This window comes from Musca autumnalis, unplaced genomic scaffold (genome assembly GCF_047663935.1).
Source record: "Musca autumnalis isolate F117 unplaced genomic scaffold, ASM4766393v1 scaffold_4, whole genome shotgun sequence".
Taxonomy (NCBI): domain Eukaryota; kingdom Metazoa; phylum Arthropoda; class Insecta; order Diptera; family Muscidae; genus Musca; species Musca autumnalis.
In genome coordinates, this window is record NW_027411977.1 from 124894565 (window position 1) to 124908347 (window position 13783).

Genomic DNA, 13783 nt, shown 5'->3' on the forward strand with positions numbered 1-13783 from the left:
TTTCTTAACAAAGTATTTTACTCTGATATCGAAATTGTGTGTAGAATATTTCTTCTTTTAACACCTTTCGTCTAGAACTAAATTTCATGTTACTTTCATGCATCAACTCAAAAAAAGAACAAAACATATTTATTCAAAAATATTTGGGTGTTTTGTTGGCAAACTTGATGGATATATTTTCTTGATATATATTGCAAATACATATTTTATTTATTCGGCGACTGAAATTTGATGGAGATCATTTTTGTCTTTGACGTCTTCTATCTAAAATTAAGTTTTGTGGGACAAAACTTAATAAACTCAGATAAAGTACAACATTAACCCAAAAACGTGCTTTTACTTTTGGCAGATTCCTTGAGTTTAGGTACGATTTAGAGTTTTGGTGTATTCGGGGACCTGTTATAAAATTTATTGACAAATAATTTTGTAGAATATTATGATGTGATACGATCTCATTTTTAATGAGTTTTTAAGAGTTTTTGAAAAAGGTCCAAAAAGACCCCTTTAGTGACTAGCATGAGTGTTAATTTTTTTCATAACAAAATACCCCATATTTTTGTCAGTAATATTGCCAAAGACACTTTATACCTAAAATGTAAGGATTCCAAGGAATCTGATGTCGAATATTTCAAAACATGTAGAAATGGGCGGAACTTGCATTCGCTTCCTCAATTACGACGGTAAAAGTTTTTTTTTCAGGGGGAAGTCCAAACTTCTTGAGAAAACAGCCCGAAAGTTGTAAAAAACCCTTGTAGCACCATAGGTAGTGGTCCAACTGATCAACCGATTTGATCCAAAATTTGGCCTTCGTCATATTTTATCCAAACATAAGTTCAGTTCGTAGATGGGTAATACCGGTCCACAACTTCCGGTACTTCCCCCACATTTAAAAAAGATCATTAAAATGGTATGCACGATATCTATTGAACGAAGCAGCCAATTTGGTCCAAACTTTGGATCTCCTAATATTTTGTCCAAATTTAGTTCAACATTTGTGTCTAAGTGTACTTTAGGGTCTGTTCGAAGATCCTTTGGAAATGTAAACCGATGCTGTTCGTCTTTCGTAATGTTTTCTGAGACATTATGTTTTCCGTGGACAAGTCCGTGCTTCATGGCGTACTGGTCTAAATGTTATACGATGATAGACTAAAATGACTAGTGGAGCGATATCTATCGAAAAGATATGACTCCCAAAATAAGATCCACTTCCATAATGGACTATGTCCTTCAAGTACTTCCTCGGTAATACTTTTTAACTTTAATCCTTCCTTATCCACATTTTTGTCGACAAATTCAAATGTCCAAAAAGGGCTACAAAATTCTGAAAAGACCCTGAATGAAAGTTTCAATTCACATAGCCTGAGGGTATATCTCTGTCGGCAAAGTCGACTCATACTTTTTTACTTGTTTTTGTTATTTTTCTCTTTTGAGACGAGCTAATTCATCATTAGGGTTTTTGTAAATGTAAAAGAATGTCAGACAAATTGTCATCAAAATCCACTACAATACATGTTTCACATTTGGTGAGAGCGCTCATTAGGTGAAAAAGTTTTGTGACCACTGGGAATCTGATATTACAGGTAGTTTGGTCAGAAAATGTAGCTAAAATTCTCAAAAGGCAGAAAATCCCGAGATACCGTTGGCAACTATACCAAAAGTGGACCTATATTTTTAGCGGAGAAGTGTTGTAACCACAAAAAACCCCAAATATCAAATTACAACCAGAGCAGGAAGGACAGTAATAGAACAAACATCTATGGCCTATCTGGGCGGACGAAGAATGTCGACGTTGCGATCTACTAATTAAATTATATATGTTCCCTTAGTTATACACATTTTCAACGTAAATATCAATACCAATACTATAAGCACACTTTTGTTGAATAAACGTTGCCAAAACAGATATATGGTAATATTCAAAAAAGTTTTGCAATCGTTGAAGTTGAGGTTTACCATTTAACACGTCGCGAACTGTTAATATATTTTATAAAATATGAATATATTTATATTAATTGAAGTGTTTTAGCCACGATCTCATAATATGGACCATAACAAATAATTTTCTTGGAAGCTGCGTTGGTGGTAATATTAAACAAGTAAAAGAGCATTAAGTTCGGCCGGGCCGAACTTTTCATACCCTCCACCATTAAATATTCATTCCTGTCCCCAACTTTAAGTGAGTACGTTAAAATGTCAGATAATGTACATAAAATGCTTCATTCGGGAGGTCATTTTTAAGGTGCCTATGTCTAACTGTTGACAATTTTTGGTGGGCTAGAAATTGAGACGTACTGTTATATAGGGGTTATAATAAAACATGGGCCTATGTTGACAGTTTTTGATTTGAGACTTTAATGTCAAATAGCTCCTAATTCGGTTAAAAAATTTAGCTAGAATCTTCAAAATATCGAAAATCGGTACATAACGTGGGAACTTCAAATGTCATTAACAGCTAGTTCGGAGGTATCTGGGCTATACGAAAATATGAACTTAATTGAACAAATTACAGAAAGTTCGTCCAAAAAATAAAGCTAAGGTACGGAAAATCGGGAGGTTTGCTTTGTGGCTATACAAAAACATGGACCTACGTTCGGTTAAACATTTTAAGTAAAATCCTCAAAGTACCGAAAATCGGGAAGTATCGTTATATTGGGGCTATGTTGAAAATTGTTGATGCAGATGTGTGGTGACCGCTACAACCTTCAAATGTCAAATTACAGTTAGTTCTGTTAAAAATTGTAGCTAAAATTGCCAAATTACTGAAAATTGGAAGGTACCGTTACATGGGAGCTATATCCGAACATGGACCTATGTTGGCAATTTTTGATGGAGAGGTGTTGTGACCACTAAGAACTTCAAATGTCAAATTACTGCTAGTTCGGATTTATATTGTAGGTAAAATCATCAAATTACTGAAAATCGGAAGGTACCGTTATATGGGGGCTTTCTTGACAATTTTTGGTGGAGAGGTGTGGTGACCACTAAGAATTTCAAATGTCAAATGTTCAAATTACAGATAATTCGGTTGTAGGTAAAATTCTCAAAATACCTGAAATCGGGCGGTAACGTTATATGGGGGCTATTCCAAAACATGGACCTATGTCCACTAGTTATGTCCACATTTAAGAACCGTAAATGTCAATTGATAGCTAAATCGGTCTGAAAATGCAGATAAAAACGTCAAAATGCCGTAAATCGGGTGGTACCGTTATATGGGGGCTATACCAAAACGTGGACCTATGTCCACAAGTTTTGTCACAGAAGTTTAGTCACACTTAAGAACCCTAAATGTCAAATTATAGCTAAATCGGTCTGAAAATGTAGCTACAAACGTCAAAATACCGCAAATCGGGGGGTACCGTTATATGGGGGCTATACCAAAACGTGGACCTATGTCCACAAGGTTTGTTAAATAAGTTTAATGACACTTAATAACCCCAAATGTCAAAATATAGCTAAGTCGGTCTGAAAATGTAGCTAAAACCGTCAAAATACCGTAAATCGGGGGGTGCCGTTATATGGGGGCTATACTAAAACGTGGACCTATGTCCACAACTTCTAATATATAAGTTTATTAACACTTAAGAACCCTAAATGTCTAATTATAGCTACATCGGTCTGATAATGTAGCTAAAAGCGTCAAAATACCGTATATCGGGGGGTACCGTTATATGGGGGATATACCAAAACGTGGACCTATGTCCACAACTTTTGTTATATAAGTTTATTGATACTTAAGAACCCTAAATGTCAAATTATAGCTAAATCGGTCTAAAAATGTAGCTAAAAACGTCAAAATACCGCAAATCGGGGGGTACCGTTATATGGGGGCTATACCAAAACGTGGACCTATGTCCACAAGTTTTTTATATATGTTTATTGACACTTAAGAACCCTAAATGTCAAATTATAGCCAAATCGGTCTGAAAATGTAGCTAAAAACGTCAAAATACCGTAAATCGGGGGGTACCGTTATATGGGGGCTATACCAAAACGTGGACCGATATAGCCCATCATCGAACTTGACCTGCCTGCAAACAAAAGACGCATTTTCCCAAAATTTCAGCGTCCTATCTCCATTTTTGTGGATGCTAGAGTGATTACCACAGACGGACGGACGTGCTCAGATCGACTTAGAATTTTACCCTGATCAAGAATATATATACTTTATAGGGTCGCAAATGAGTATTTCAATGCGTTACAAACGGAAAAACAAACTTAATATACCCTCCATACTATGGTGGAGGGTATAAAAATAGGTAAAAATGTGTTGAAGTTTACAAGTTTTTTTGTGTTCTTTCTTGATTTCTGGTCAAACCAAGGAAAAAAACTCGCGATTCCACGTCGTTCGATGTATATCTCATGAGTGTGCTCCGTACAGCTTCCTAGTAATAGGAGTCCAAAGGCGAAAATTTGGTGCGTCAATTTTCTGAAAAAACCTATTTTTTGGCTTTAAAATGTACAGGTACCCCTGAACCCCGCGTGATTTTAGTTTTTTTACGTGCCGGATCTAATGAGCTCTTTCGCGGACGAATCCATCCACTAAAACGCCGGATATAGATACTTTGAAAGTTGGAAAATCTGCAAAAATATATTTTGACAATTCCGCGAATTGAACCGCGATTTTCTTTGATTATTTTTGCATAAATGTAATCCTTTATACGCGATTATAATATTTGCCAAAAAGGTGTGTCACAAATTACAAAGATTCAGGAGTAATATCCCTATTTATCCCAAAATAGAATGCGGTGGCACATCCGCAGTTCTTGACGAATCTGTCTAAAATAATTTATATTGACGTATTTTTAATAGGGGGCCATTGAAATCGGATGCACCTTATAATCATATGCATATCGCGTAATTTTTGCCCACTTGAAGGTTTTTTGAATAGTAAGATGCAACTGATGGCACACTTTGGCCGCTGAATGAAACATGGGAAAATCCATGCATATTGATAGACATGGTCTCCCTGTATCCGAAAAGCACATGCACCTCAACCGATTTAAACCAATTCGCGAATTATTCGGTTTTTAACTTCTATGTTTTTTCTTTGATTGTAATTTCAATATTACTCTCTACTTCTTATTTCTATTGCTTATCACAGAAAGCAAATATACTTTCACGATGACTAATTACTTTTCTCGTAGAAGTTTAAGCAAAATACTTCAGGATTTGAATCGAAATTTAGCGAAATAATAGAATAACTCCCAACATTTATTTTTCAAATTTTTCGTATTTTACCAAAAATATATTTTTGAAATAATTTCCAACAATAAGTTTCCGTTCTTTGTTGTTGCTGTAATATGCAAGTTATAAACGCGATCTTTATAATTTTGGTCTCACATTTTTCTACGCGTTGTCTAGATTCTGTACGTATTTTTAAATTATTTTTTTAGAGATTTTTTGGACTCTGATTTAGAATAAATAAAATTTATTCCAAGATTTTTTCAATATTTTTTGATTTTCCGCGAAAATAAAAATAAATTTAGCAACTATTTTAGCATCTACGGATAGATATCAAATGCTGCTAACGATTCATATATACATGTTCATATTACAACACAATAGGAATTTTTAAATATTTTTTTCTTTACAAGAGAGTAAAACCGCATATAACTTTTGAGTACAGCATCCAATTTTGTGAACGCGAACAGATTTGAAACCACGATTTTTTTCGTAACCCATGTACTAAAAATGGCGGATGTGCTCACCAAAAAAGTTTTTATTTTTTTTTTCTATGTAATTGCACAGGAAATTTGAAATTTACCATATGTAAATTTTTTATAGACCTTAATCTTCTAATATGTTACGTTTTTTGTAACCCTTTATGAATGTGTATGAATTGTTCGGTTTGTAAAAGAACTGTGACCAAACTCAAATGCCATTTGGCAAAGTTTGAGCACGACCGTTTGTCGATAAACAGATTTTCTGGGCATAAAGAAAAGTCAACAAATGAATAGCTCGAATGTCGGCAATAAATCAATTCCAAATATTAAATATTTTTTTTGCACATTTCTTCATATTTTCCATAAAATTTTGCAACGTTTGGGAAACCAAATATTGAATAAAATTGTGTTATTGTTAAAAAATGTCAAATAAACTACAATAACATCCGAAATTCAGTTTACATTCATAATTTGTTCTACCGTAATGCTTAAATCAAACTATAATACGAGAGGTACTAAAAAACCTTCTGGCCTAGGCAACTCGCAGTGTCGCCAGGTGCCCTTTGAAGTTTTTTTTTTTTTTTTGGAAAGTTTGACAGTTTTTAGCCTAGGCGTACTCAGGTCAGTTTGACATAAGACCATGTGTTGGGTTGTTTACGAGTACAGTGACTTGAAAAAATTAATTTGCGAAAAAATGGAAATTACTTGTGAACATTTTCGTCCCATAATTTTTCACAAATTTCGACGTGGATAATCACGGCAAGAGTGCATAGATCAAACCAAGTCTTTGTATGTCGATAAAGGACCATCCTATGGGACTATGAAAAACCGGTTCAATGAATTCAATCGCAGCGGACATTCGCGAAAAACGCAGGTCTTAAGGGTCGTCCAAAAACAGCCGTTGTGTCAGAAAAAAATTAAGCCGTGCGTGAACGGATATTCCAAGATCGCTACGTTAAATACGGTGAGATAGAGACATCTTTGGGCATTTATTCCACCAACTAACATTCGATTTTGCATGAACACCTGTAGGCCTATTCTGTAACTTTTATCGATTGAAAAGTTGTTAACATTTCTTTAGTTTTTGTAACAACTACAAATCAAAATTGGTCAATTGCTCAAGAAAGGCTCTAGTGGATTAGTGCAAAGAAATTGTAAATAAAAACAATCGCAGTGCTTCAAAAGGCATTTATAGGATCGTCACAGATGACGAATCTTGGAAGCCCGAAACAAAACAGAAATCTAACGTTTGGGTCTTCAAAGCGAGCCAAATCCAACGAAAGTTGTTCATGGAAGAAGACCTTCGAAGCAAATGTTCGCCTATTTCTTCGGCAAAACTTACCGTGTGGCGTCTCTGCGGCTTTAGAAATGTAGGACGGTTAATTCTGAGCATTACACTACAATTTGTTTGCCAAAAGTCTCCTGAGAAATTTGAAAAACGAACAAGAGAAGACGAATCTTTCTGCATCATGACAATGCGAGCTCTCACATCGATTCAAACCAACGCCTGTTTGACCGGACAAAACGTGAAATTGATTGGTCATACGCCGTACAACGCCGACTGGGGATCTAGTGTCTTCATTTGATTCCAGATAATCAAGAAGTTAGGCGTGGTCAACCATTTTCTTCACCAGAAGATGTTGTAAAAACGTTCAAAAACCATGTTTTGGGGGTGTCTCAATCAAGCCACTGTAAACAACCCAACAATGGTCATGTGTCAAACTGACTTGAGTACGCCTAGGCTAGAAACTGTCAAACTTTCCAAAAAAACGTCAAATGGCACCTGGCGACACTGCGAGTTGCCTAGGCCAGAAGATTTTTAGTGCCCCTCGTAACAGCAGTAACAATTAATTCCGATTATATTATCAGTTGGCCTTTATTAAGACATTTAGTATCGACGCACATATTTTTGCCGTTATATACCGATAATAAGGCAACTAAGAACCAACTGCATTTGAACGAAGTCTCGTTGGTACATGGGAGGCTCAAGGAGTAGTAGGCTTATTTGTCAAGTCCTTGCCGTGGTAAGGAAGCTATGCCGCGGTAAATCTCAGTCCCTCCACTAATCAATATCTCATGTATATTGTAAATCTTTAACAAAAAATCACTAAACACGAAAATGAATCTTCGACAAATGTAGTTGCGGATGCGTATGTGTGAGAAATTATGGTGTCACCCATATTTGCTTTTTTTCCGCATATTCAAAAATGTTTACTGGGATTATTACAGAAGTGTTGCCAATCACTATTTTTGGGTATTTTGGTATCTGATACGTTCTAGTATTTCCTATATTAACGGAAGACCCCCCAAAAAAAAAAACGGATGATACTAATTAGTCAAACCACTCCCACTTCCTACAGTAGCCCAGAGGAAGTGGTGGCGCTTAGCAGTCTGAGGGTTGTCGGTTCGAGCCCCAGCCGGAGCAAACATTTTTTTCTTTTATTTTAATTTTTTTATTCGTTTTTTTTTTCTTACGGTACTTCTGGAGACTTTAGATTCAAAAAAACTATAGTGTTAGTGAGATAAGGTTAACATTTCTTTCGTTAAGTTCTCCCAAATTTCTTAAAACTAGTGGTGAAAACTTAGCAACGTTGAAACATTAACTCTCGTAGCAATAAACAAAATCATCATTGTTCTTCTTTCCTGTGAACGTCAACCAAATCGCACACATCTTCTGAGAAAAGAAAAAAAAAACAAAGTTCGAAGTTCTATTTTTTCCCCAACGTTTGATTGCGTCCCAAATAAAACTAATTGGACAAAAATATCCTAAATTTTCTTTAAAATCGAAAATTTTTTCAACCAAATAATTAATAATACGGATTCTAAATAATTTTACAAACTTTACAAAAAGGTAATTTTCTTCTTTTTCCGGAAAACAAAATATATAAGTGAAGTTAATTTCGTTCAAACAGATTTTTCATGCTGTTTCAAAGAAATCTACGGAAGTATTTGACGGAAAATCTGCATACCCAAACTTCCAGCAAGTTTCGGTAAGAAATTGTAAAGTGATTTTTATTGTGAATGGTGATCAAATATGGTTTTGTTTATTGCTTGACACAGGTCTTCTCAACAATTCCTCATTTGCGGCAGTTTTCTTCAATAGCCGTGAATGAGGATGATATTTTTTCCCATCTACTAAAACTACAAGGGAAACAATTGGTTTGTTATTTTTTTGTGTGACGTCATAAGGCCCGTATTTGCTTAGGAGAACGAAATCACATCAGTATAAAAGAACAACCGGCTTTGCCATTGACATACGCCATTTTTATCATCGTCTTCCGTATCCGCTGAAAAATTTGCCGAGAACTATTACCCGAAGTAGCCCTCGGCTCATGGAAACAACTATTGGAACATTGGCAACATTATAACCAACCCCAACGATTTCGCAATTTGAGCCACTGTGCTGGTCACACGTGTTAGCAACTCCTGTCATTTGTGCCTCCAATCGATCAACCAATCAGAGCCTTATAATTCTCGTGCGGACTATAAATAGATCGTCGACTTAACCACTGGGTTTGCCGTTGTTGGTTGACTGGGGGAAGCATGCATGGATGTATGTATATGCACGTCTGTATTCCACTGAATTAACATAACCAGTAGTAGTCTAACCGGCAAGCAGGCACTGCAAACAAACATCATCAAAACGAAACAACTGGAGATCGAATCCCAACGTCGTCGATTAAGATTAAATTTATTAAATTGATAAGTTTTTAACAGTTCTAAGTATTCTAATAATGACATCCTAAAGATATGCAAAAATTTCAAAGTTATAATTAATGTACATTTTAAACCCCCACAGCCAATATACACACCACACCATTGCACCTTTTAACCGTCGTATATCCTACTGAAACACAATCACACATGCATATGCTAATCGAGGCCTCGAGTATCATCATCAACCTGTGACCGTGAAAGAAGGATAATACTAATACTGAAAAAAGAAGTAAGTTGAAAAAAAAACAATTATCTTTGAAGTCTTTGCATATGATTTAGACAGTTAACATCTGCATTTGTCCTTGGTAGTCCTCAGGAGTTATAAACTAACCTTGTAATTATTATCGTTGTCCTTGAAAGAACAGATCCTTAGAAAAGGGTAATTATCCTGAAATCTATTTGTTGAGAATCCTATATCCTTGCTTCTGAACATAAGTCGATTTTTTTCAATTCCTAATTCAAAAAAAAAAGTCACCAGAAGGATATCCTTGATTCCAGGATAAATTCCCTTGACCTAAGAAACCCTCCCAGTACAAAATTTGGGTATATTTTAAAACAAGAACAAATTTGTTCACAATACTATACCTTTTTGATTGGGTTCACCAGAGCCTAATAATAAACATTTAAATTTTTTTTTGTTAACAATATATAAACCTAAAATCATCTGAATTCCTTGTCATCCAGTATTTGTATAATAGTTTATAGTATTAAACTTCCTCTGAAGTAACACAGGCGACCTAGATATACTTATGTCCTAAGTTCTCAAAGTTCTAGAAAAATGATTTATACCTGTATATACTATTTGTACTCTATCTCATGAATCTCCTTTATAACTGTTGGCGTGATACCACTGACCGTCGATAGCTCAGGGATGAAAAGAGAAGAAATAAAAGACAAACACGAGTGTATCAGTTCAAATATATTTTCGGTTTATTGTTGGTATAGGGTTTCTGCGAACGAGAAACATTACCTTTTGTATGACTCGACAACGAAATGATTGCAATAGGAGTGTGACTCCTTCGAAAGTGAAATAGCAAGTGAAGTTGCAGGTGGGCAGAATAGCGTTCACAAGGCCGTGACATCAACTACGACCGCAGCATTGGAAAGCGCCCCTCTGCATCCGAACTAAGCGAATAAGGCTTCCAGGAGAGTGAGTAGAAAAGAGCAAGCTCTCTTCTACAATCCGAACTAGGCGAATACGGCTCCTGGAAGAAGTGCAGAGAAGTTATCCCCATAGGGCTCATAAGAGCGGCCAATTAGCGCGGGTAATTGGAATGCTCGGAAGGGGAAACAAAGTATCGAACATATACATTGGCGTAACCAATGTATCGAACTTATACATTTGCCGCCCACCTTGACGCGCTATCTGCAAGGCAACAGGGTTAGACTAAATTCGCGAGCAAACTTAAACTAGAGTTAGTGGGTTGTGTTTCAAATTAGAGGTACGCAAATCAAGTTTCTATTGAGCATGGTCAAATAATGTGTAAGATTTTCAAATGCAATTAAACTACGATTTAGTTAAAAGTGTTCGCTTTGATCGACTATATGCTATATAATTTTACTACGAGGTATTGGACCGGTAATGATGTAACCGAATATAGTTTTCTGAGCCACCAATGCATTCGAAACAATGTGAGGCGACTCAGCCGACAAAATTTTGGAGTATAGATCTGCGCCCAATAACAAATCAATTGGCTTGTCTTCGGATGTATCTGCTAGTTCGAAGTGAGACAAATTAGAACGCAGACTCGATATGGAAGACAACGACAACAAGTTTTTCGAAATGTTAGGTGAGACTAACACATCAGCATGTAGGATACTTTCCGAATTCTGAGGGGACGATAAAGTCAAATAACACATTTCTTTTGAATTGCTATTACTATTTACGCCAGACAGAGTGGCATTAGATGAACGAGTTTTAACTCCAATTGTTCTTTGTAGTCTCTTTGTGACAATAGAGACCTCCGACGAAGGGTCAATTATAGCTCGAACAGCATAATTTTTGTGATTATGAACGACATTAACGACGGCAGTTCCTAGGAGCACATCTCTATTTTGTGTTGTGTGCAGAACTTGCCGTTTATTCGAATTAGAACTAACATTGGACGATAAAGGAGAAGAGTTTTTCAACGAGCTTGAGGAATTCTTACTATTTTTGCTACGATGGAGTAGAGTGTGATGTCTACCTTTACAAACTGAACAATTGTGGTTGCTATTGCATTTTTTAACTTGGTGCCCATTCGAGAGGCAGTTAATGCAAAGGCGATGTTTTTTAACAATAGAAAACTTGTCCTCGAACGAAAGTTTTATAAATCGAGAACAGTTTCGAAGTAGATGCCCGTAATTTGGACACATCACACATGTATGGTTCAACAACGATTTCAGTTTAGATGAGCTGGTTGTAGAATTTGAACGACTAATTGCTGTTTTTGAGGAGATCGATGAGCGAGATTTTGAAAGACTAATTGACGAATTTGATGAGATGCATGTTTTATAATTTGGACGACTAATTGGTGAAGATGATTTTGGCGGAGATCGACAATTTTGCGAATATGTTGTTTTGGGATTTTCCATAACAGTAAAGTTTTCAATGCACAACAAAGTTTGAATTCTTTCTGTTAGGAAAGAATCTAATTGTTTCCATGTCGAAAGAGACGACTTCTCTTTGACACTTTGTTCCCACAGAGCGACTGTATGTTTAGGAAGACGTTGCAAGCAAAGATGAACAAGAATCGGATCCCAATGATCCGTTACAACGTCGTAAACAGACATAGCGGAAATACAACTATTTATTCCACGCTGAAGAACTTTTAGGCCATAGATCGATTCTTTTTCTATTGTTGGAAGGCCGAAAAGAAGATTGAGGTGATTATGTACGAGGATACGTTTATTATCATACACATCCTCCAACGCCTTCCAAGCTAATTCAAAACTACTATGGGTGAGTGGAAATTTCGAAACAATTTCTCGAGCCTCACCGCTGGTTTTTTGAACTAAGTGACATAATTTCTCAATGTCACTCAAGCGAGAATTTTTGATAAAAATTGTACTAAAAAGATCTCGAAAGGTTGGCCATGAAATGAAATCTCCACTAAAGACTTCGATGTCGATAGGAAGCAAAACTAAATTGTGCGATGGAGGATCGACAGGATTGAATGAACTAAGTGGATGTGGTTGAGTGGAAATAGATGCGAGTGATTCGCTTGTATTCAAAGGAGGCGTTTGACTTTGTTTACAAATATTGGAAACCGAAGGTATTGTATTCGAACTAGTGGATAGTGGAGCAGACGTACTTACTGGGAGTTCCTCCGGAGGTGATACAATTTGAGGAACCGTGGGTGGGTTGTTGTGTGGGATTGGTCCATTCAAAGATGGAGAAGTCTTGGACGATTTTAGCTCGTCTAGCTTCTGGTTTATTGCCGAAAGGCAATGTTGATAAGCCCGAAAGGAACTGTCGTATTTACCCTCGACGACATTTTTGTCAGAGGGTTGAGGACTCTGTGATGACGCCAGATGGTCAAGACACTTCTGATGAGTGCTTTTGAATGTTGTCCATAATTGATTAAGCTCGGAACCGTATATTTCGAGATTAAATACGGTGTGCTTATCAGGATTTAGTCGTTCGAAATACGCATCAAATTTAATAAGAGCGTCGGCAGCTCGAATGAAACGCACGAGGGGAGTTATGGACATAATTGCAACAAATTTAGAGAATGGGGACGAAAGAGGGAAACGAATCAGTTCCAAAAAGGTTTGTGGGCTCAGAAGTTTAGGACAAGACTAACGAGTCCAAGCGTCGCAAATTTAGAAAAGCGATAACTATGGAAATACTTGAAGCGAAATTCAAACTATAGAAAATGCGAATCCTACTAATTGGGGAAAGAAAAAACCAAGGAAGTACAAACGAGTGTGAATACTCAACCAATGAAAGGGTCGAAAACTATTCTAATGTGCGACAATGAAATATAAACTGCAAAATTCCACCAGTAGAGTACGTGAGTAGAGAGCAAAGTTGCAAGAACGATAAGAAATTGAAAAGAAGTACCGAACTGGGACAATTTGCCGACTAGAGAATATAGAAATTATTACTATTGTTTCTAAAAGAATTGAAAAATAACGACAGATTTGTAACTGGAAATGAGAATTTAGAGCAACAAACGAAAAAACAAGAAGAAAATTTCCAAAAAAAATATCAATTTTTTTCAAGTGTTCTACCAAGCCTAGCTTGCAGGGTGTAGGGTACAATGAACAAGGCGTCAAGAAAGCTAAACAAATTTCAAGAACGAGATTTCTAAACGAAAGCAGCGGATAAAAAATCGAAAAATTATTAAATTGGTGGATTTTTTAAAGTTATTTGCTTTGACCAATGATAAAATGTACCAGTACCGACTGTAGGGTAC